The sequence below is a fragment of the Lonchura striata genome, chromosome 5, assembly GCF_046129695.1.
Source record: "Lonchura striata isolate bLonStr1 chromosome 5, bLonStr1.mat, whole genome shotgun sequence".
Taxonomy (NCBI): Eukaryota; Metazoa; Chordata; class Aves; order Passeriformes; family Estrildidae; genus Lonchura; species Lonchura striata.
In genome coordinates, this window is record NC_134607.1 from 9,995,001 (window position 1) to 10,021,098 (window position 26,098).

The following is a 26,098-nucleotide window of genomic DNA, read 5'->3' on the forward strand; positions in this document are numbered from 1 at the left end:
ATTAGTTCTGGCCCAGCTTGGCAAACAAGTAGCCATCTACTTGGTTTTGGACAGGAAAAAAAACAAATCTAGACCACCCCTTCCTTTAGTCCTACAAAACATCCAGGGAAATCACAAAAAAATATTGCTTGGCCAATGATATTTTGGATATAAGAAAGACTCTCATGGCAGAAACATTTTCTCTTCAGCAGGTGAAAATGTAAAAGTTGTGAGGCTTGCTTTGCAGGTTTTATATTTATTTACCTTGAACATAAACATCACTCAGCCCCTAGACATATGTTCACCTATGTAGGTCATGACAGTTTTGGCAAGTTAAACTCATCATGCAAGTGTGGCAGTCTTAAGCAAGCAAAACCTCACAGCAGAGTGGAGCTGGATAAAGCAGCCATGATTTGTGGTGCTCACTGCATGCATGTCAGAGCTACTGAGGGCAGCCAAATCCAGCTTGCTGAGCAGCACAACAGAAACAGCCTTTAAATCTTCTTTACTTATAACAAGTGGGCAAAGGCAAAGCTGTGCAAAATTTATCTGCCTTTTTATTGGTTTGTAGCAAAAGAAAACTCAACTCACACTTGGGCAATGTTGGCAACCTGAAATCTGCACATATAAAGAAACAGAGCAAAAACAGATAAACAATTCCATCTCTAAAAAATTTAAACTATGCTGTTTTCATCAGTATGCCTGGGAGAAAATTCTGCTGCAGATGAGCTTGTGTCAAACATTAACCAGCTCAAGTTGGACTCAAACAGTCAACTCAGACTCAAACAGCATAAAGACAATAAAACTGATTCCAGCACCTCATAGCCCCCCACCACTGCTTCAACTCAGTCTGCTGGAATTTGCCTGCACCTGTGGAAGAAATTCCAGATTCTTACAGCTGAGTCCTAAAGGGGACCATGTGCCTTGCCCATCCCTCACCCGAGCCTGTGGAGGCTCATCAGAGTCTCCCCATCATGGACAAATGATCTCAAACAGATCTGCAGAAATCTCTAACAGAACTTCTGCAACTAATGCCAAAGAAATACCTTTTTTTTTTTTCTTTGAATATGTATTTCAGGTGTGCATGTTGGGTCCTAACAAGTTTCCCACCATTCCCTCCAACCATAAAACACAAAATATTTTAATTGAAAATGTCGTGGAGTTTTGGAAGGCTCTGCAAACAACCTTTTGCACAGGTTTAAAAAGAAGTTTCTGTCTCCTGACAGTCTACACAACACAGGGGAAGTCAGGAAAGTTTAAGAATAGTTCCAATTTTCTAAAGACTTGTTCTTGACATCCTCACTGTCTCAACTTGGTTTGGAAGTATGGTTTTCATCACAGGAGATTTTTAAGTTTGGCATTTGCTGAGCTTCTGCCTTCAATGTTAATTTTATTATCAGATGTTTAATTTTCCAACAGTCACTGTTGTATTTTCAACTCAGATTTATTTCCAGCACTTGATGATATGCCATCAGAAAGACCTAATTCATTCCCTCTTTTTTCTGGTGTTTGCCATCAGCAGAAGATTGCCTTCAAAACTTTAAAGATGTAAATGCAGAAACAAGTCAGGCCATTTCATAGTGCCATCATCTGCCGGAAAAAGGTGTTCCCAAAAAATTCTGGAATGATTGTAGAAATTCAAAGCAGGTATTTCTATTTTCTATATTTTTCTGAGGAATATTAAGGTACACATGATGCAGGAAAAGAAAACTCCCAACATAAGCCTGAATATTAAGCAGGTAATTTATTATGCACTAGTATTACTATTATTTTTCTTTTTTAAATCAAATACTGCTGTCATTTTTTAGGCCTTTGGGATATTGTTGAATTCCATCTCTTTAAAAAAATTGCAACTATGACATTCACATCAGTAGACCTGAGAAAAACTTCTGCAACAGGTGAGCTGGTGTCAAACATTAAGCTCAGGAGAATTTGGGATGTGGAACTTAGCCTTTTGCAGCTAAGGCTCATTTTGCTCACTGGGTAAAACCTTCCAAGCCCATGTCCATCATACTCAAAGTAAGCCAAATCCTCTTCCAGAACTCTTAGGAAGAAAAGTAATCTGACTGTTTGTTTTGACCAAGTTAAGGCACTTTTTCCACCCTTCAATTTAAAAAAAAAAAAAAAAAAAAAAAATTACAGTGTGCAAAATACTTCCATGTTCCTTTAAGGAGAAACTCCTTCCTGGCACAAAGATCCTCAGGCAAAGATTTAGCATCATGCTGACCTGATGCTAAATACAGTTCTTGATAAGGAAGTTAAACAGAATAATTGTGCTTCTCATGCACTGCAGCAAGAAATTATAGATCAAATAATGGGCCCCACAAAATATATGGAAGGAGCAGAGAATTTAAATATGCTTGCACAAGGGTTTTTTATCAAATCAGGTGAATGGGATTAAAATACAAAAGGTCAAAAATAGGAAAAGATAACCATCTATGCATTCTGTTATCATTTTGATATTACTGAAAATTTTAATATAGTTAAAGTCATAGGAAGGCTAATCCTATATAAAAGAAACATTGATCTACATCAATCCTATTAATTATTTTATTGAATACTTTTATTTCAGGCAACTTCTGAGAAGATTTCACTGGAAAAATGAAAGGCAGTCAGCAAAAATTATTACCCTTTTTTCAGAAGCAGAAAATAGCCTTGCTTATCCATATTGACAATCTGGACTTCCAGAAAACCATATAATTATGTGGAAAGTTATCATCTTGTCATAATATCAGCAAACAAAAGAGATGTTAATCCTCTTTGCAGTCCTTTCTTGTCTTTGCTTTTTAGCAAAGAAAGGAGAATTGGAAAATGAGCAATGTTTTAATTAGATATCACCAGGTTTAAATTTCAATAATTGATTTAGCCACACCTAAATCCAAAGATATACAATTTGGAATATCTTACAGGAAACACCTAAGGGACTTGCAGCCAAGGTTAAAATTGGCAAACTCAATATTAAGTTGCTACCTGTTGGTACACCGAGATTTCTAAAATAAAATTTAGTAGGGAACAATAGAAGTACAGCAAGATATATTTATTAACACATTCAAATAGGCCCATTCTGCTAGATACCTTCAAGGAAAATAGCAAAGAAAGGTTTTCCCCCACACTTTCCAGAGAGAAGCCCTTATGCCCAGGTTTCAGAAAAGATTTTTCTAAAACCACAATCTCAGTCTGTAATATCTGGGTTTCAGCTCATTTCAGAACCACAAGGGAAGTGAATGCAGCAGGTCTGTTTGGAGGCTTTACTTCTGCAGCTTTTGCATTCTTTCAATTCACTTGGACTTAGCTTTGATACACACAGTTTTTAATGTTTTCTTAAATGTTAGTCTTTTGCATATAAGGTTTTCCCCTTCATTTGCAAGGTCAGAAAATACATTTGCACAAACTAATGCCACAAGAAATCTGAAAGCCACCAAAAATAAGAGGAAAAACACTGGGGAAAACAGAAAGGAAGGAAAGAACATTATAGCCATTAGGGAAGCCTGTTTTTACCTAAAGATTGAAAATATAAAACCGCATTCAAGGTATTCAAGGACATTCAGATTCTGGCTGCTTGAAGGACACCATCCTCAAGAAAGGTACAATTCCTTTGCACAAAAGCTGACATTAAAGCTGATCTTGTATTTTTCCATCTCCCATTCTCACAAATCCATGAGTTCTTTCTTTAAAATAATGAAGATGAGAAAAAGACTCCCCAAGCACAGCCGTGTGCAAAGTATCATAATTTCCATCTAAAATAGCACTGCCTGCTCAGCAAACCTGAAAGATTCTCCTCTGGCTGGGAAAAAGCAGAGGTACTTGCTGTGCAATCACATTTCTTTCCAGTCACAATTCTGTAGGGTGGGGGTTTCCAGCAGCTCTCTCCTGTCTGGGCTGTGAGAGATCAGCTGTCCCTGGAAGGAGATGGGTTCTTTTGCCAATGACCAAAATCACGATAATGACACAGAGGATGCACACCACGTTACTGGTGGTGGCCCAGTTTTCCATGCCAGTGTTCCCACCTTTCCCTGCTCCCAGAAATCTGAAATCCTCTGGGCTCTGCCTCAAACGCTGCCATGCTCATTCCTGCTGCCACAGGATTTGAAAATGTTTTGTTGTTTTTTTTTTTTCCTTCACTTTCCCCCAGACTGATATTTCTCTTTTTTATTTCCCCTTCTGCCTGTGCTGGAAACAGCTCTGGTACTCCACTTGCTTTTCCCAGAGGAAAACAACAAATATAACAACAAATACAAATGGGATTTCATTTTAAAGGCCTTTCACTGAGGACCAGCCTTATGTTGTTCTAACACCTTTTCAAAAGTTCTGCACATCCAGAGAAGCTTTTGCCCCGACTCGAAATGCACATATTTCATCAGCAGGCTCTGTTTGCAGCATAATTGACATTTCTGAGTGCAGATCCTCACTCCCTGTAAAGCAGTGTCAAAGTTAACTCTAGAGGAGTAAAAAACTACACTAGAGGCGTTAAAAAGAACTCTTCTATTCCCAAAAATAAAAAATAATTTTAAAAATTAATAATGAAACCCTTTACTTTTAAACCAGTCATCTTTAAAACAATACCCCATAAATTAACATAACCCATAAACACAACTATAAAAAAACTTATAAAAATAGAAAAAGCTTCACAATTACAGATTTGCCCAAACAATTACTATACATTAAAGAAACCACAAAAAGCATATTTTTTCATATTAAAAAGTCTCCACACTATCTACAAAAAAACTTCTCACCCTAAATAAACTAAAATAATCTTATTCTAAAAATAATAAACTGTGGCAAGTACATTAACAATAATTAACTCAAATTTTAAGTTTTATTTCTCTACATTATCAATAAGAAAAAAATTATTAGAAATATTCTAAAAAATTTATTGTTATTTTTATTACTCCTTATTTTAATTACTACTAATAAAATTTTCTTTATAGCCTTTTAATGTTTTAAACCCACTTTACCTTTCTCCTAATCCTACCTCACAACAAAAAAGAAATATATTAATAGTTAACCAACACCAAACCCACCACACTCTTTAATACACTAACCAAAAAATCTCAAAATTAACAAAGCAAAACCACTACAAGGAGGGACCCAGGCAGATGCAAACTGGTTGGTGGTGAAGTGAGAACAGTTTAATCAGCCTGCTGTCTCCATGTCAAATTGGACATTGCAGAGAACACAGCACTGGGTTCTGGGATCAGCACACACTTGGGAAGCCATGGAAATGGAGGAAGTAAAAGTCAAAATGGGAGAAAGAGCAATTCTTTGGAGGTGGCTCTTGGTTTGTTTCATACATCTCAAGAAACACAGGAACTATATTTATTCAAATTTTTTTTCTGTTGTCCAAATAATCACTTAAAATACTATTTGAAATGCCCTATACAAATAGTAATTTCCTGGTTTAATTTTTTAATTTTGGCCCATACCCCTTGGTAACATCCTGTTTAAGCAGAGAAAGGATTTTGTTTTGAGACTTCTGAGTTCAGTGACATTTTTGAGGTCTCTACTCCTTCTCAAGTTATGCTCCAAAGAATGTCTAGGTTTTGGTGGTGGGAGTGTGAAGTTTGAAAATATGAACAATCAGCTGAGGAGAAAAGGAAAATAGAGAGGATTAGCTATAGGCATGATTCTGCAAACTGAGAGCCTGCTGCAATCCAGGAAATTGAAAATTGCCATGGAAAAACAAGCTATAGGAAAGCTAAAAAAAAAACTTTGTAAAAATTTTGTTTATTGAAAAGAAAATTGTTAAGGATAAGAGGAAAAAATTCCACAGCAGAGAAATTAAAAATGCACAGGCTTGCTCAGAGTTAGAAGAAAGCAAAATGCAGGGAGCTGTGAGTTTCAGAGAAAAAGGTAATTCTGTATTACTGTAGCTTCAAGCTGAATCTCCTTTTTCCAAGCCTTCATGCTCTTAAAGCCTCAACCCCACTGCATCTCTGCTCTCAGTTATTTTTCACTGGTGCTCCAAATCTCTGAATTAACTGGTGAAATCAGGGAGGACAGGCCAGCACCAGTTCACCAGAGTATTGTGGTAATTCCCTGATTCACTCTTTTCAGACACAAAAATGCCATCATCATCATCATAAGGCATTTCAGATCTGCTGAGCCTGTCTATGGTCAGGTGTAATCAGAGGCCCTTTGAAAGAGAATGGAATGACTCACTAGGCAGGACACTACCACCTCCTCACAGAGCAATAAGCCAGCACTCAGCCCAAGAGAAAGAATAATCCCAGTTTCCCCTCTCCTTCCCTATCAGATATTATTTATCTATATATATAGATAGAAAATATATATCAATATAGAATATCTATGTAATATATAATATATAAAATTATATCTCTTTTCTATAATATAATTTTATATTGCAAAAATATATTATATATTATATATAATAATATTATACATATTATGAATACTATATTATATATTAATACATAAATATGAACTATAATAATATATATTATAACAATAAATATTATACAATACTATATAATATATAATAATATATTATAGTATAATAATATAATTATTATTTTGGTATTTATTCTAATATCCTATTAATATTTTATATATATAGTATTGCATTATTATATAGTATTAGTAATACTATATATAATATATATAGTACTAGTAGTATTAGACTAATAGTATAATATAATTAATAGTAGATGTTATATATATTACATATATATATATATATATAATATTATATATATTAAAGATATATCTATCAGTGTAATTTCCTCCAGCATGTATTTGGCCCAAGAACCCCAAAAAAAACCTCCAAAAAAATCAGTTTTCTCTCCTGATTTCTCAGTTAAGAAAGAGCTTGGAATGTTTACCCTATTTCCTGCATCAGGGCTTTAAGAGCTTTTAGGAAATGATCTGGAAGTGCATCAACACAACAGAAACAAAATGCCCAAAAGTCCTGAAGATGCTGACTGCTCAAAGAATAGCAATGCAGCTGACAGGGGTTATTTACCTTGTCAGGAAAACTGTACAAAATTCACACACTCCTTTGGTACTGGTGGGGCTTCAGAGGCACTCAGCAGCCAAGCATATAATGTGTTTTCTGTGAGGAGCCAGGAACTTTCATTTCTATTCCAAAACTCACTTCTCCAAATTACAGAAAGCATTGCCTAGCCAGGAATCACTTTGGTTCCAAATGCTAAGCTTATTAACTGTGGTATTAAACAGCATATGAAAGGTCTGCGATGAGATTTACCATACAACTCTTCAAATCACGAGAGCTTCTGGGAAGAGAAGAAACCCTCTCTCAAAATTATTCCATTTTAAAGTTCAGCTCAAAAAAGCTAGCATTATCCTCAGTCTTTAAATACCAAAAAATCAATTCCAAAAAGGTTTCTAAAGGCAAATTTATGGGATTTATTGTTGGATATAGAAATATATGATTTTTTGTAAGACTATCCCAGAAAACAAAGACTTCTTACCAAAGGAAAGACATTAACAGTATGGTCTAGTGAGTAGACATCATTCCAAATTTAATCATAACAGTTCTTTCCTGAGAAATAATCCTTGATAGATAATTATGACTGTAAGGAAAAAAGTGTTACCTTACTTCTCCATATATATCTCAAATAGGATAAACACAATGATTTAAAAAATGGCAAATTTTACAGGAATTTGAATAAAAAGAAAATAAAGCATTAAATAAATAAAAATGTTCATTTGCTTATATTTGGATCTTCTTCCATGCCAAGGAAGAGGGTATAACCCCTAAATCCACAGATAATCACGGTGAAACTTCAGTGACCTGAAATTTAGAAAATGTACCCAAAGACTGAGGCTGTTTCTGTTCAAGGAATAAGGCAAGACAGAGGTGACAAAAAGAGCAGCATCTTTTCACTTTGTTTGGCTTGCTTCACTTCTTAGGGATTCTGGAAACTTACTTTACTAAGATTTGGTACTTATTTACTTATCTACTGTTGCAAATGCAATTTACTTTGATTGGCAGAAGTCCTCCACACCTCCAGACTTCAACACAGCCCCATTCAGGTAGAAAAGTTAAAAAACAATCTCTGTATCAAAAAAAAAAAAAAAAAAACCAAAAAAAAAAAAAACCCCAAAAAAACAAGCAACCAAAGAAACCAAACCAACAAAAACACCCCAACCAACCCAAACAAATAAACATTAAAAAAAAATCTTGGTAGCCACAACCAAGAATAAGGGGATCACGAGAGCCTCCCACATGAACACCAGATCCTTGCAGCTCCACAAACCTGTGTGGACCTTCCCCTGAAGAGCAAATACAAGCAAGTGAAGACAAGGAGATTTACACACAGGGCACAAATTACAGTCTTCAACAGCAGCCTGTCCAAAACCCTCCAGGTACTCTGGTGTTTTCCCTCTTTTCCCCAAATTCATTTTCAGCTCAAGAGAGTAATTTTTCTACTGATTTCCTGCAGGTTTAACATTAATGTCCCATCAGCAGGAGAAAAGCCATCCCTCAGTGCTCTGCTTGGATTTCAGAGTGCCAGGAAGCTCAGTCCCTCCGTTCCTGTATCAGCTGGGGCAGGGGCAGGGTTTCATCCCTAGATGTGTTTGCAACACGCCTCGAGAACTGGAAAGGAAATGGGAGCATCAGGAAGTTTTACAGGGGTTGGAAAAGAGAAAGGAAAAGAAGTCATAGAAAACAGAGAGGAAGAATCCAAAGCACAGACACAGTGCAATCAAAAAATGAAATTAATCCAACCCACCAAACCACTACATCCTTTCAGAAAAAGTAAATGTTTCCAAGTACAGAAGAACTGAAGTAAATCAAATACAAAGCTGGTGATTTGGAGTACAAAATTTACTTCAGCCACTACAGAAATGAGTAAAAAGAAATCAGCATTGCCAGTAGCAAAATCCAATATGCACTTTGAATACAAAATTATGATAATACTATTGGGCAGTCAAGAGAAGCACCTGCCTGTTGTGAGGAATTTAGTGAAATAAATTTAATTTCCTTGCACCTGAAAAAAGAAAGAAGTTGGAAGTTTGTGATATCTACAGCTAGTCTTAATGCATGATTGATTTTTAATCTGAAAATATCCTAGTGCATGTGTGTATCCCCAAGGCTACAGGGCCCTCATGGGGTTAGATGTAGCAAGGATAGAAGTAATGCTCTTTAGACACCAAAGGCATTCTTAATCTCAGCACCTAAGAGCAATTCTGGTTTAGAAACTACCACATTATTTTAAACTCCCCCTATATCAAGTCATCACTGGATAAACCCATTGAAGTCAATGGAAATATTCTATTTGTTGAATTTCAGTTTATGTCTTTGATTTTGGTATCTTGAAGAAAACTGACTCCAAAACTCATGCTTCCCTTTTAACTGGGTGGTTACATGCAGTTATTGATTTGCAATTATTACACTGCTTGAGGTTTTTCTATTGGAAATATGTTCCCAGTAGCAAGCTGGGAAATACCCACTTTAAAAGTTCAGTTATGGTCCAGAAGATTGGCATTGTGGAAATTTCTGGGTCTGGGAAGAGCTTCAATTCTGAGTTGCACAGGCTGAATTAAGTATTTATTTCTGATTCACTGCTGGGCCCTGGCCAGAACAGGAGAGGTATCTGACACTGGCAGTCATTATTGAGGCTGTCAGCAAAAGTCAGGCTGAATAATTCTTCTTTGCAGAGTGACACAGGAGGGGGAAGGAGTACCTGTGGCATTTCAAACCATGGATGGTTTAGGCTGCTAGAGATTGTCCCACATAATCCTGCCTGCAAGTTAAGAGACTGATTCACACAGGTAAAACCAAAGGAGAACAAATAGAGCCTTCTACAGCCATTTCCACAGGGATGTTTCCTAACTGTAATTCCACTGGGCAGCCTGGGACTGGCAGAAGTTTTAACTTCAGGGAGATTTTTCAGCTTGGAGCTGCTTGTGGCACTAATGTGGTTGGTCTTTGGAGAAGAAATCCAAATTGCTGATTGTTCAGCATAAATTTGCAAAGGTACATAGGAAGGCTCCATCTTGTAAAAGGCAAAAAGAATTAAAATGATAGGTGCAAGTAACAACATTTGGATAAAGCTTAAAATATAAATCTGGTTTGTTTGCCTTTCTTTTTTTTCAGACACAAAATATTTGTAACTGATTGGTAACTTGCATTGTAATAATTTTGTTGCACTTGAATCAAGATCAAATTCAAGTTGGTATTTTTTTACCAAAAATGTGACTCAATAATTACGGAAGGGGACTGGAAGCCCAAGAATCTAGCTATAAATGATGCCAGATTCACAAATACACATATCTTGATTTATCAATGCGTACAATGAGAGATTTATGCAAGTTATGTTGCCTTTCTGGAATGATTCTAAGGGATAGATATGGCAGGGGCTGTGAATGCTTACAAATATTTAAATAGATGTTTATTAGATACATAAAACAGTCCTGCATATTTCTACAGGCTAGTTTTCATTATTTCAGTGTGATATTAAAAAATCCTGTTCTGTAGATTAGTGACAGCTTTGTTTCAACTGATAAAAGAAAGGAAAAAAAAACATATATAAAGAAAAAGAAAATAACAACAAAATAGAACCAGGTTCAGAATAATTCCAGTAAGTCTGGTCCAGAACAAGCCAGAATAAAGCCAAGGGCAAATTTTGTTTCAAATCATAAACTCTCATTTGACCTGCATTAGGATTTCAATGCACAAGTCTTATTACTTCAAATTCTGTTTGAAGCCAAGTGTGTTTTCAAAGCAGACCTGCACTGGAAAATTAATCAGCCATCTCCAGACCCCAAAGCAGCTTTGTTAACATTCTGCAGATACCATCACAAGACCCAAGTACTTGGATACTTGGATACTGCTTGGAATTGCAGACAACCATGCATTTTACTGGTATTTGGAGTCTGAATTCTGCCACCAGCTGAGCATGTCCCAGCCTGGCCATCACAGCAGGGATGCCACGCAGCAGGTGGCACCTCCATTGATGCCTGTGCCCCTTCCCAGGTTCCAGAGCTGGTCACTGGTGTATTTGAAATATCCTGATTACTCAAATAATTTTATATCAGACTCTTGTATAATTAAAATATCTTATGGAATAAGTTAAAAAAAAGAACAATTCAACAGAAGTCAGATAAAAGCCATAAGTGTGGGGAGTCTAGATTGCAAAGGTAAAAATATTTTCAAGAGATCAGTATAACAATAACTTTTTTATAATGCTTTCAATCTACATTGAATTTTTTTGTCATTGTTACAATTTAATGAGCTTACCCAAAGGTCAGTGAAGTCAGAGGGAGCCTTTCCATTTACATCCAAAGGTTTTGGATTCAGCCAACAACTTGACAAGTATTCTGGAACAATTTTGTGTGAAATCATCTGCATAAATGAAAGCTTAAGCACCTCTAATGAAGCAATATGGATTTCAAATTGCAAAGAGACAAAGGATGAAGAAACCTGATTATATATCCCTGGAGGTGTGGCCACTTTTGTATTTTCCAAAAAATGTCATTAGGAAATACAATAATTATATTTCTGAAGCAGCTTAATCATTAATTGAAAGCTGCATTCAAGGTTTGGGGAGAAGGAGAGAGGAGTCAAGTGACAGCACTGAGGGGCTTTGCTCAGCTCACTTTCTCAGATGAAGATACACTTGTGCAAATATACTATCCAGTAGCTTCCAGCATGATTGTTTTCCATAGTCAAAGGACTAAAATGGTCAATAAATCTAAGCACGTTCTCATTTTTAAATGATTTGGTGAGATTTGGTGAAGTTCTAAGACCCGCAGAATTCAATAGATCAACAACATCTTCACTTTGCATTGCCACTTGCAGTGACAAAATCTTGCAGTGACAAAATCTTGCAGTGACAAAATCAACTTACTTCCAAATAATAAAAAAAAAAAAGAGATAACTAGAGAAATAAATCACTGTTTCAGTAAAATGTTTTTAATTGGGTTTCCTCTGACATTCATCCTTTCCCACAACTCAGCAGATCAGGTCAGTAGACGTTCTCATGTAGGAAGGTGCCATGGAGAGATTTATTTCCAATGTTCTTTGTCAACAGGCTCTGTCACCTCAGTGCTAAACCAAACACACTAACGTGCATTTTCCCCCACAGCCAGCTTCAGAAAAAACTTCGAGTGTCAGGTTGAGCAGAGCTGAATTGCAGAGAGTGATCCCAGGTTACGTTCCCATTAATGTGCTGGAAGTGGATTAGGAGATCAAAGCAGCTGCTGCCAAAACCCATCCACGTGCCCTGTGTGCATCTCAGGAGCTTTCCCTCAGAGCAGCTCCAGAGTGGGCTCTGAACCACAGCTCTGAACCACACTGTACATGCAGTTCAAAGGATAATTTTGCTCTAAACCTCTGTTTTCTTGGACAGGAGGCACTCAGGGGATCCGTCTGGGAAGCGCCATTCAGCCTTTGTCTCCCACAGAGAGCACAGCAAACTGCTCAGCCCCTGGCAGTGTCATCTGTTTAAGGCCTCACAAGCATATCCAGATCTCACTTCTGTTCCTGATTTTCCTCCTGTTATATTTCTTCCCATTCCTACAAAACATAAAAACAAAACAAAAAACCCCAATAATAATAACAACAGTAATGAAGTTCTCAAAAGCCAAAATATTCAGTATGTGCACAGAGAATCCCACTATAACAGTACGACTAAAAACATATTTGTAAAATTAGTAGGGCTTTTATTCTAACAAAAGCCTTAATTAGATTTTAAAAAAATTTGTTTTTAGGGCACCTGTATATTTGGAAATGCTTCTTAAACCACAAAGAACTAAATAAAGTATCAGCGCTGGGCAAAATTCTCAAGTCTAGAGGAATTCAGGCCACAGATCCAAGGGATCACATAAAATTCACTTTTTATCTGGTGACAAAAGGAAATATTTATCCCACAAAAATACCCTCAATATTTGATGATAAAAATAATTAAATTGTTAGCACCACTTCTTTGCTATCCTGGAAAGTCCAGAATTAAGACACTCCTAGGCCAATATGGGAAAAGAATGACCTGTTCCCAGTTCTTTGGCCTGGCTTTCTTGTCCTCCAGAGAGTATTGACCTGCTTTTTCTGGAAAAGAACTTCCTAACACCTCTCACATCTTCTTCCCCCTAATGATTCCTAGGATTCCTACCTTCACTCTGCTCAGCTGCAGCAGCAAATCAATCCCTGTTCCTCACTCTTTAGAATTTCCATCACATTTCAGTTGTTTCAAAGAAATGCTGAACGTACAGTGAAATGTGTTTACTCACATTTGGTGGAGGCATTATCTAGATTAAGGATTTTTGTTTCCCATCTACCTCAGCAATAACATCCACGGCTTACCAGCTAATATTTGCAGTGAAAAATTATGTGGAAGGAGCTGATCTTTTCTGCTGATGACTAAGAGGTAATTTGTCACAACACTTGCATGCTGGACAAAGAGAAGATGGAGAGGGATATTCAGGTAGCATTTCCTGGCTAAAAAATATGTCATTTTCTTTTTCTTGTCACTTCAGGCAGCACTGGCCCCCACTGCCCCACCAGTGCCGTGCTCAGCTGAGACACGAGTGAACTTGCAAACAGAGCTCAGTAAACCCCAACAATTCACTGGAAGACACTCCAGGAATTTACAATGTATGGCAACAAATCTTGTTTTCTTGCTAAGAGCAAAGCTTAACTATTCCTTCCGAGCATTTTGTCCCCTAAAGTATAACCATGCATGGCTAGAGACACTGATGCAAGCTAATCCAAAGCAGTTTGGAAAAATAAGGGAATAAATAAAGGGATAATAGCAGTGAGCTTTGACTGCTTTCTTTTAACATCTGTTTTGCAGATTCTTTTTCTTGTCAGTGTTTTTAAACTTTGTTACCTATGAAGAGGATTTTATATAGGTGAGATCAAATTCAATAGGACAGCAGAAGGGAAACACTGCATTGAGGAACTGGATACTATCAGATAGATTTCAATAAATCAGGTCACCATCATTTTATAAAAGGTGCTCTCACACTCAATATTTGGAATTTAGATAGTTTGCTTTGATTATTGGAAGTTGGCCTCTGACCAAACACATTTTAGAAGCAATTTCTTTTTTTTTTTTTTTCTCCACATGAGCAGGAGATCAGGAGATATAACCAAGGTCAGCTGCAGGTAATGCTAAGGGCAGTCACCTGTTGGGGACAGCAGTATGGACATGGCTCTGGTGCTCACTTTGTCTCAATAAGAATTGTATTTTAGCTGGACAACACAGAAAATTGCCTGAAAGGTAGTAGAATTTTGTCTCATGTGGTACTACATCCTAATAAAACCAGTATAAATTCAGACAGTCTCTGCAATCACTGGTCATCTGATCCAAGTTTTTTGGAACTTAAATCTATGTTGTTATTCATATTCTCCCTGTAGAGCAAGAAATTGCTGCAGGTGTATCAGAGCACAAGAATCCAACCACAGAAGGGACAGAATTGTTTCAGGGACACGGTCTCAAGCAACAAATCTACCCAACAAAAACAGGATGCTGAATATTGATAGCTCTGCACTGAAGAGGTTTCTATTCATTCCTTTTCTATTAAGCAAGACTCCTTTTGTTTCCAATGAAAACCAATTGTTACCACAGTTGTATAACACAACTGGAGAATGCAGTGAGCTTTGCCATTCTCCATTTACAAATTAGTTGTTATGTTCAGCCTTATTCCTAGCCAAGGACAATAACACACACCTTAAGGCAGTAAATAAGGGAAGTTAATCAGGGAGTGTAACATTTAAATCTACTTTACAAGGAAAGGGAAAGTCAAGAAGGCAGAGAGGCACACAGTGACTCTCCTGCTATCATCAGATTTTCCAAGGAAGGCAGCATTCTCCATCCCTGTCCTTTGTCTCAACCTTTGCCCAGAATTCCACCCTCTGCCCTGGTTTCCACACCTGAGCTTCAGGCAGAAGTGAGGATGAGGGAGTTACACTCAGAGAATACAGCTCAAATCAGGGAGAAGCACAGAGAGAAAGGGGGCTGTTCCAAGTGTTGCAAACAAAGTTTCTAGAAGTCCTAACTCTGGGTAGACACACAGGTGTTAAGAGCAGGCAAACAGATCTTTCATTTTTCTGTCTGCCTTGCTGGCAAAGCTCTGTTGTGTTTTCAAAGATGCAAAGTGTCCTCATAGATATGAGGGAGTGTATTCAGGGAAAAACCTACAGATAAAATATGACTTGCTTTTAAAATCCTAAAGGTATCAGAATGTCAAGATTTAACTTCTTTTTTTTTTATACTGGGAAATCTAATAAGAAGGCAAAGAATAGAAGACAAGGGACCATATTCTATGTAGAAAGTGAAAGAAATTAAATCTATTTTTTTTATATATTCCCTCCTTTTTATCCCAATACAAGTGTCACACTAACAATTCTGTTCCTGAAAAATCTCTTTCATCCTCAACTCCTCAGCTTATAGTCAAATTCTAAAGCAAGACCAGACAATGATTTAAAGAGATCCAAACTATCTAATTGGTTTTTAAAGATCAGAATCCCAAATTATTTTTCTATGACAATGCAGATAAAACTGTCAAAATGAGCAAAGGAAGGAATGAAAGAAGAGGAAGAGGCAAAACATAAGCACATTCCCCCCTACCACTGGAAAGCTGAGTGTGCTCCGAGAAGTTAGGATGCTGCTCATGAATACCAGAAGATTGTTGGGATTAGCCTTTATCATGACACTTCCAGAAACAGCTCCTCAAAGTGTGCATCTGGGTCAAGGTATCGCAGGAAATCGCAGCATTCATCTGGAATGAAGTGTTCAAGTAAGAAGCCAAGCAAATTGCAGCTTCCAACTGCTTCACACCATGGTTTTAAGACTTAACCCAACATTTTTTGCTCAAATTTGAATTCCCACATTACATTTGCTTAGAACTCAATCACTGTCCTTTATTCTCATTAACAAGTAGCTAGCTCTCAATGTTTTCTCTGTATTTTGGTGACTAATTTGTTTTGAATATTCCCTCAATACCCATATCTCATGGAAAAGTGAGTTTCTGCAAATTTCCTAGAAGGTCCTCAAAGTCAAAAGCTCTCTTGTCACAGCACCATCACAGAAGTTCCTCCACTTCACATTTCAATGCCATTCTATTTGGTCTTAACAGATGATAAACATCTTTAAATCATTCAAATTCCCACAAAACGGGCAGTTCCCAAGCAGTCTCCCCTGAAGTATTCACAGAGTGCAGCAACACCACTGCTGCCTGATGCCCAGAGATTCAGGTCATTATCTCCCTCATCAAAGCCTACCTTTCATCTGAAGGTAACAAAAACCTTCAATTTTACATTCTGCTTAAAGATGGATTCTGGGCAGACATTGCTGAAAAACAAGATTAAGAAGTAGAAGGTCAAAGAGCAGAGCAAACAACAGCATCCCACACCCTGCAAACTAAAGAGCAGCACAGGAATACTAAAGCAACATTCTGTGTTTATTATCACAGCAACTGCAAAAAGCAAATCCTGGCCTGGTCTGAACCAGAGAGGTTTAAAATGGGTATCCATCAGAACTGAAGTACAAATTATAAAGGTGATGGCTCAGATAAGACAATGAACAAATCAATCTCCATTCAGAATTTCTCTATTTACAGCACATAAGATAAACTGTGAACACAACAGAGCAAAGTGACCCAGGGAGTTCCTTGCCCAGCAGAGTAAATTTTTTTCTCACATTCACTCTCTTGTTCCCAGAGCATAACAGCAACTTCTTCTCTGTAAGTTTGGAGTTTCTTTGCAGCTTCAGAGATGAGGAGGATAAAGATTTCACACCCTTTTCAGAAAAGAGAACAATTTTCTTTGTGTCTTTCTTTTAGGAAAAATACAAGCATTCACACACACATTGTGAATTGCATGTGAACTAAATAAAGAAACTGTTCAAATGATTCTTGTTATGAAATCCAAATATAACAAATGCAGAAAGCCTCTGTAGCTAGAGGAGATAAAATGCATTGTAAATCATTAAGACAATAATAAGGAAGTCACAATATTTTGTATAAATTGCCACTTAGAAACAACACTCCCCATCTTATATAAGTAATCTAGCAGGAAGGCAAAAACTGCAAGAAATTTGGAATTAAAAAAAAAAAACAACAAAGGAAAAAACAAAACCATGGAAATACTAATAAACAGCATGCTATCAAGATGAGTGAATGGATTAGCAGCAGTAATCCTAAAGACTGAGAAAAGAAATTTACTTTTTCCCTTACAAACTCCTCTTTTGACATTTCACTTGTCCATCAGATAAACTCATTTGCAGCATTCCCTCATTCATCTCGAGTCTGCTGAATGACCTATCGACAGAGTAATACTCCCAAAGAGCAGACACCAAAGGAGTAGTGCTGAGCAATTTCCCAGATAAATGGCTTTTCATGACTTCCAGGTAACAGTGTCACAACTCAGGCAGCTTTGAGTAATGACCTTGAGCAATCTGAAGTTGCTGCAGGTAGGTGGGACCACAGAGATTGGATACTAGGAAAAACTTCTTCACAGAAAAGGGTATCAAACACTGGAACAGGCTGCCCAGGAAAGAAGTTGATTCACCATCCCTGGAAGTAATTCAAATGGTAGATGGGCCATCTGGGGACATGGCTAGTGGTGGGCTTGACAGTAAAAGCTGGGCTCAATGACCTAAAATGGTCATTTCAGCCTAAATGATTCTGTGGAAATAGAAAGAGCAGATTGCAAAGTGAAAGGCCAGATGAGAAATGCATTGCTCAGAGTTTCACTAGAAGAATAACTGCAATGTCACTTTTTGAGAGCAAAGGTATTCCATCCCCATGGAATAAAGTGAGGTGATGAGTGTGAGGAAGAAAGAAAATTGATGTGGCAGTTTCACCATCAGGAGAACAAAGGCAGGTTGTTCAGATAAGTAAATGTATCTTCCATTAATAATGTGGGTTTTATGTGCTAGAAACCACTCAACATGCACATATTTCTGGAACCCAGTAGCAACATGAACTGCAGCACCATGAAATGTAGCTTTTAAGTTCATCTTTGGTATTTTTTGCAGCAAGGGACCAAGAGAGGTCTGACTAGGACCAGAGTGATCACTTTCTACAGAACATTTCCTCATTTTCATTACAGTTTTGCCCTTTAAAGCTTGCCAGTGAGAGCTCATTTTACTGAAGAGTGGTTGCTTAGCATCACACCTGCAGGAACACTTTGGACATGTTCCTGGAAGGGCAGATGCAGAATCTGGGAATGCCAAAAGTGCTTCTCTGTGGGGTATTTGCTGTTGCAGAGTTGCAGACATGGACAGACAAATTCTGTGTGGTTTTTCTCAGGCATGTTTTAGGTGTGTTGTGAAGGCTGCTTTGTTTGTACTCAATGCAGACAGGGATTTGTAGGAAGTCCAGCACAAATTCTGGTTCTGGGCAGGTTTCTTTCAGTAGCAAATTCTCTAGTAAATCTGTGAATGCTTAATGGATTTCCATACAAGGACCAGAGAAAAATGGTGTTTAATGGCTGTAAGACTACATGGACTTTATAGTGAAGTACTTCCTCATAAAGTTCATGTAGCTCTCTCAAAAGCATGCTTCTCCCTTTGTAAAAGTATTCCTTATGGGGAAAATCACCTTCAGAGTAGAGTTTGATGACTCTTCCATAGATGCAGGTGTATCTAAGTCTTAATTATGACTTGATACCTCTCATTATGGTTGATGAATTTAATAACAGCAGTTGCACCAGCTGCAATTCTTCTACATAGGTAGTTGACAATAATCCCCATTCTTCAGCACAGAGATAAGATCAGAGATGCTCCCTTCTTCTTTAGTCTGATGAAGAGGTTCCAGGGCATTGCAGCAAATTAATCCTGCAGTTTTAGAAGGTATTTAAAATCAAAGTGCCAGTGAGATGCACGCTCATGTGAAGGCAGAGAGAAGGGATTTAAACAGAACCTGCTATATTTTAAAGCACTGATTAGCTCAGTAACAGGCAACTCTAAACCTTGCATGCACTCCTGAAGAGTTCCAGGGGAGAAGAGCCTAAGTATTTTCAAGAACCTATAGTTTAGGAGTATAATGCTTTTGTTTCTCATCTCAAAGGCTCACGGGCACAGGCATCATGCTGAATGAGCTTCAAGCCTTGGTGTCTAAGTAGAAATAGCTACCAAAAGACAGATTTGAATCCTTTGTTTGAGTATAGAATCATTTTCAATAGCAACATTCAGTCTCAGAATATATTATTAACAACTGAGCTAGGAGTAGATTTTGTTCCATAATTAAAGTTCATGAAGTGTTAAACTCAGCTGCCTCTTATGGAAATCATGACAGAGCTAGACTTGACTGTTGGAGCAACTGCTCCAGCAATCACTACCATGTATTTTAGATTTAAATGTCATGCTGCTTCCAGCTCTAGAGTGGTTTATTTCCAAGTTGCTCTCCTACAGCTGCATGCCATCTCTCAGCTAGCAATAGTCAAACAGAATGTGGATCCCAGCTGGCAAGATCAAGATGCCCCTTCCAGCCAAGGCTGAACAGGGTTCAGTGAAGATGTGGATCTATCTGTAAAAGTATCTGTGTTTACAAATTTAGAAAATTTGGTCCAAAAGAAAGGAAGTGCTCTTGTGCAGATATTAAGAGTCCAACCTAACATTTGTAGATAGAAGAACTTACTTGACACTCATCAAGCTATGCAGCAGCAATGTCCACAATCATGTTGTTGATATTTGCCAGTTATTAGTTCCAGTTCCTGTTTTCCCCATGCTCCTAATCTTTGCTACCCTTCTGCTTATCAAAACTGTAACAAAATCAGACTATAATATTTATTAAGACATCCCTCTATAACACCAAAAAACTTTACAGAACCAGCTCACCTTGTGGTTGCATATAGGCTGAAAAAAGAATTTAAATTTCAGGGGTGTCAGTTCTACCTATGATGGTAGATAGGTAAGCCAAAAGCTACCATGTAACATACTTGTCTAAATCTTCAACTTTTTTAGACTAGAAAATAGCTTTAACCCATGGCTACTTTGTCCTGTTCCTGACTCTGCAGTCTTATGCTGATCAATTTGGTGATATTTCCACAAAGATTTTTGTCGTATATCTGACCTGGTCTTCCCCAAAATCTATCATTTCATAGCATGGAAAAAGCCGTAAGCAGTGGCATGGAAAAAGCAGTGAGGGCCCAGCACAGCACACTCAGCCTGTGGATTTTCAATAGTATCTCTTCTTGCCATACAGGGGGAGTTTTTTCTCCCCCAAGGCTCCTCAGATCTCAGACCACCAGCACTAAGACAAAAGCCAGCCAGTTCACAAGCCCACAAGCATCACAGTCACTACCAGAAAACACAGTTTGAGCCAAATTTTCCATTTGCAGTGTTTGACTCACCTTCACTGCTGCCAGCATGAGGTGAAGGAAGTTCCCTTATCAGGCCTTTGTTGAAGAACTGGCAGATTCTCCTGTCTGCTTAACAAAAGCTAAAATGTGCTTGATCTCCTTAGTAACCATAGCAAACAAATATGTTCACAAAGGGGAGACAATCTACTAACACAGAATCAGGTTCAGTTTATTTCTAAATAAACTGTCAACACATTTTAATGCTAACCAAGTCACAGCTGGGCAACTGCAGCTATAAGTCTATATCCTGGTGCTGTACAGTGCCATTCTCTTGACTTTCCATCTGTCTTCTTGGAGCTTAATATCTGTTCAGAAGAATTTCCACAGGGCATTAGAACCTATCTCTGCATCTCAGCTAGACATTTTCACCTGGTTTCCAAGCAAGCTGCCTAATCCAAGCCATAACCAGACCTTAGCCCCTCTCCTCCAGCTCCAACACTTGCTGTGGAAAGCATCAGCCACATCTACCAAAACAGCATTTTTATCTGAGACAGACTGCTGCTGACCCCACCCTTGACACTGCCCATCTGAGAAGGGGTCCATCAGATCCACACTATGAGCATTGTTTACTAAGTGTTGTATATTCTGTACTTTAGCCAGTGTGACAAAACCAAGGACAACCAACAACTGTCAAACTAACAGCAGACTTGGTATGGACAGAGGTTCCTTAGGATAGCTTACATGCTCCATGGCCTGTGAGACCAGAAACTCAACAGCTCCTTGTGGAAGTATTGTGAGACAGGTTTGAGATGTTCATCTGGCTACCTAAAATGCAGCAGTGCTTTCCTGTGTAGAGAAGGACGTGTCAGCAAATAAACACTGAGCAGTCTGCACCCATGGCAAGATGCATGCAAGCAACAGCACTTCTCTGATTAATCTGCTCCCCATTTTCAGAGGAAAGCCTGTGCTTTTCTTTTCCAGTATAATTCCTCTGAAAGAGAAGCTGAAGTTGCAAACTGCAGCCCTTCCTGAAGGGACCTAGAATCACCCAGGGGCACAAGCCGTGCAAATTCTTTTCAGCATGTGCTTACTTTGAGAAGTTATTTTTAAGGAAGCAGAATCAGTTTTATAACTTTTAGCTTGTGGTACTTTCCTCCAAATGGTGGGCTCTTACCTCCCATTTATTTTCACTTCTGCCATTGAAACATCTTTTCACAAGTTCAAGATAAATAAAGAAGCCAAGTCACATACAGATGACATTTTTCAAAAAACACCCACACTCACACCCAGCTAAAAGCCAAGCTCTATCCCCAACTAAAGGGAAATAAATTGAGAAAAGACCAAAATTTCCCATAGTTACCAAGCATTGTTCTAGCTGAAGCTTTTCAACATCACAACTACATCAGATAGTCCCAGACCAATACTACACAGGCCACTGAACCAAAGCTTTATGAAAACACAGCTTAGAAACACAAACTATTCCTACAGCTTCAATGAAACTAACTCCAAACTCTTGATGCACCAGCCTGATGTTTTTGTTTAGTTTCTAACCACTAATTCAGTTTATATACCCTTCCCAATGACTAACACCAGACTGACAGTTCAGAGAGGCAATAAAAATGAAGTCACCACTTGTTCTAAGCAAAAAGAGAAACTGAGATCTCTTTGTAAGCTTCAGGACTTATAGAGAAGCATTTCACTGTGTCTGAGTCTAATTAATACCTCTGGTTCTTCAATGAGCAGCAACATGTCAATCTGGTGACTTCACTTGCAAATCAACATTTTGATAGTTAACAATTGTGAAAGAAGGACTTTAAATCCAGGTGGCTACTCTTGATCCTTCATTAGGGTAGTTGAAAGAGGGGTAGTGAAGACAAAAGATAAAAATAAAATAAGAAAAAAAAATAGAATAGAATAGAATAGAATAGAATAGAATAGAATAGAATAGAATAGAATAGAATAGAAACAGAAACCCTGGAACAAGTTTTAAGTCTGACTTGAGTACTCTTCCAGGAAGAAAACACAACCTGATGCTAAGTCTGTCCTGCTTACTGGCAAATGGGCCATATGACAGCTTTATGTACTCTGGGGAAATCTTGCTGCCTTATTTTTCTGTTCTTCACTAAAAAAGTGGATATAATAGTACTGATTTGACTTGTGAGCTTAGAGTAAAGATAAAAGTATTTCCAAAAGTAGACAAGCTCTTCAACTTTGATCACAGCCTTCACAATAAAATGTTAAAGCTTTTAGTTGGAGCCAAGAGCACTAGAAGCAAGGTAGGAAAAAAAAAAAAAAAAAAAAAAACCACAGGACAAAACTCTAATGGCATCTCAAGTGGCCAAACTTTAAACATCTAACCAGCTTCTCTTCCCATTCTGAAGGTGAGAGAACATTTTTTTTTTTTTTAACTATTTTTATTTAGAAATTAAGAAACAAATATGAGGAGGAGCAGACAGGGGAAAGATCTCAGCTTTGGCACTCAGAGAATTCTTAGCACTCTGTAAGTGACATCCTGCCATCATCCCTGTTGATTCAAGTGATTATGCATGGTGATATGACACAGAAGAAAGCAGGATTTTGGAAGGGACTGTACACCACAGCTCAACAATCCATCAGCCCACACAGCTGGAGTACAATTAGGAATTTATCATCCCAGTTAATTCTCCTGAGGAGCACAATGACCCTCACTCCATTGCGCACAGACACTTCCACATGCCTCTGTGACTAACATACAAAACATACAACATTTAACATACAGAAACTAAAGGAGCACAAATGTGTCTCTGCTGTTCCACAATCCAGAGCCTGCCATCCTGCAAGGAGCTCTGGAGGCAGTCCAGCACAGACAGCAAGTGATGTGCAAATGCAAATTAGGTGCTTACTTAAATGTTCCCCTCTCTGGCCTTTCATCCAGGTTTTGGTGGGAGAAAATTGCTGTGCATGCAACAGTGGCCGAAGTGAACTGAAGCAGTTCAGATTCCCTGGTGTTCCCTTTGTATCCAAGCTCCTCAGCTGGGGTTTGCATCTTGAATGTCACTCGTGTTCCTGGCCTCTGAAACACTCTTATTTGCCATGGTTTTGCCACGAGTGTCTAATGAAAATCACCACAGACCCATGAAAGTTTTAAAGTGCCTCTCTACCTGTCTCCATGCTGATAGCCTTCGAACCAAAGCACAGACACCTTCTTCTTTGAGGCTAAACCCAGTGCTCGTCATATTGCCAGTCCATGTGCATTCCTACTTGTGAAAAGGACCATAATTTATGGCAACCTTCCAGTCTAGGCTGTATCAATGCCTGACTCACCCCAAACACACAAATACTCCTCCTCTGCTCCCACATCTGTGGATTTTGGACAATAGACCTTAACTCAGCAAGACATCCACAGAAAAGGGGAAGGTGTTGCCTGGATTCCCCACAGTCACCCAGCTGCCAGGATGAGTTTTGGTGGCACTCCTTGCTCCCAAGCTCCTTTTGAAGGGTGAGGTAGCTGATCCAGCTCCTGCAGAGGTTCCTGCCCTCCCCATTCCCACCTCTGGTAACCCTAAACTCCACCAAGAGTCACCACTGATGGCAGAGTGCATCAGGAGAGAGGGCACTGTGCAACAAAACACATTCAGAGATATTTTGGCAAAAAACAGAGCACCTTTTACATGGGTCTCTCAAAATCTGGCATCAAACATAGTGAAAAGCAATCATTGCTACACACAACATTATGTATAAGTTCAAGAGGCATATAATGTTAGAGAGTTATTTTTAGGGGATGATTTAACGCTTCTCAATAATTTTTTTACTCTTGGTTAGAAAAATTACCATCAACCTTCAAAAACAAATAAAAATATGCTTCTGATCCTTGCATGAATTGAAAAAATAGCTTGAAATCTGAGGGATTCTGGGCAAAAGACTCAACAACTCTGTGAAAAAGAAAAACAGCCTAGGTCTGAAGTCCTGTTTCCTATCTCCTGCCTGATTCCCCAGTAAACTACTTCAAAGAATGGGAGCTTAATTTTTCCTCACCCAAAGTCACCCCTGCTCCTGAAGGAGTGCCTTTATTCCCATTGGCCATTTGAAAACTCACAATGTACTGCACTGCCTAAAAATGACCTATATTTGCAGCTTAAGAAAACAGGTTTTGAAATAGATCTAAATTAGGTTTAACCATCTCTCACATATCCAAGCTTGAAGGTGCACCCTAGCAACAACCTTTAGCATTTTGCAAACATTTGCTACTAATTATAGGTTCTTAGAACCATAATACATGGCTCCATGCTTTACAGAAAGAGGCCAAAAGCAGCCTCAAAAGTAAGCCTTAGCCTTTAATTTAAACCAGTGCCATACAAATTCTCAAATATACATTGCAAAAGCTTGCTCTGATTAATGGCTCCAAAAAATTTGTAAAAGCTCAGCTGTCAAGCATTAAAATGTAGGCAGAGAAAAAGCTCATGTAGAGCAGCTAAATAAAACTCCTTTGAAACAGCTTTTCCTTTCACCTTAAGCAATGGCAACACAAGAGAGCAGCCCACAGGAGAGCTCCCAAGAGCTGTAGGGCTTGCTCTGTGCTGGCTCAAGGGCTCCCATACCTGCTTCCACCCAGTTAATCAGAGCCTGTGACAGGCCAGGCTGCCCCACAGACCCCCAGCTCTGATCTCCCAGCCAGCCTTCTGTGGCTCATCCCTTCGCACCACGAGGCACTCCCTAAAAGCTCCCCTGTTGCTGCCTGAGCTCCTTTCAGCCTTCAAGTGCTCTTCTACTACCCTTGACCCTAAGCAGAAGACAGAACGAAGTGGGCATAGAAGCAGCATTATCCTCTCCAGGTCCCTCTTGTTTTTATTCTCAGATCATCTTGCCTTAACAAGTGGCCAAGCAGCATCCAGCCCATCTGCTGCAGGTGACACCACTTGGTCAGGATGGTGTTCAGAGGTTCTTCCATTCTTAACCCTTCTCTGATTCACATCAGCTGGGCTTCAGAGACAAATTTACCACAGAAAGCCCAGCCATAACCCCTGTGAGGATGTACTGACAGAAACCCCTTCAGCAAGAGGCTCTGGAAGATGCAACATCTGCTTAGGATGAACCTGGCTCTTAAGAGAAAGTAACATCTGATCCGGTTGCTCCTTGCTGAGAAAATAAGGGGTCCATTTTTGTGGTTATTTTTTATTTGTTTTCTTCTCACTCTATTCAACGTTTAACCGTTTAACTGTTTAACACTCACTATTTAAAAATTCCTGGGTAATTTTTAGTGAAACAAATTTGTGGCCACAGCCTCTGTGATGGATTTTCAGTTTCCTCTACGAATGGGTAAGGAAGGTGTTACAAAACTGTTCTGTTTGTCTTTAGTACAAGAACTGCATTGGCTCAGAAACTTCAAAAGCAGAATGACAGAAGAGAGTAAACACAATAAATTACTGGCATTGATTACCACATATCCCAATGATTTAAATTACGGCAGAATTACTTTTACTCCTAGAAACTGACAATATGAGAAAAATCAAGGAATAAAAAGAGCTTTATTGCTTGCGGAAGCTGGAGTTTGGTGGATTTCAGCATCACAGGCTTTCTAGGTCCCTGTGTGTGGAGGACCAGAAAGGAAAAAGAAAACAGCAGGATGGTTTTAGCATGTAATATACTGGGCATGTCCCTGCAGTGAACCAGCTACTCTGTCCTGTGAGGCTGAAGCCTCTTCATACTCTGCAAAACTGCTCCTACAACAGACAAAACTGCCCCCGAGTTTCCCTGGGTCTGACAGCTGATTTACTGCTAAACGTCCACCATGTCTCACAAAATTCCAAACTGTCCATGCTGCCTGACAAACCATAGTCCTGATATGCTGTGGAAAGGAGGGATTTTTTTTTCTCTCCCACCCCAAAGTACTGTGTGGGACAGCACTCCCCT